Here is a 329-nt window from a genome sequence, read left to right as displayed (position 1 = left end):
AAGTTATTGTGTATTCTTCTTCCATTATTATTCAAAAAGAAAAATAAGAACATTGTGGCTAACAAAGGAAGTATTAGATCAAATGAAAAGGCATATAAAGCTGCCAAGCAATGTTATAAGTCTGAGGATTGGGGGATTTTAAAATTCAACAAATGAGGATGAAGAAAATGACAAAAGAAATAGAAGATGACATATGAATGTACAATTACAAAAGCATAAAAATTGGATTGGTGTAGCTTTTAAAGGTATGTAAAAATATTAGCAAAGAAAAAAAGGGGTAGATTACAAGAGATAATACAGTGTGGAGCTGGAGGAACACAGCAGGCCAG

This window comes from Rhincodon typus, chromosome 33, assembly GCF_021869965.1.
Source record: "Rhincodon typus isolate 14 chromosome 33, sRhiTyp1.1, whole genome shotgun sequence".
In the NCBI taxonomy this organism is placed as follows: domain Eukaryota; kingdom Metazoa; phylum Chordata; class Chondrichthyes; order Orectolobiformes; family Rhincodontidae; genus Rhincodon; species Rhincodon typus.
This window is presented reverse-complemented; position numbering follows the sequence as displayed.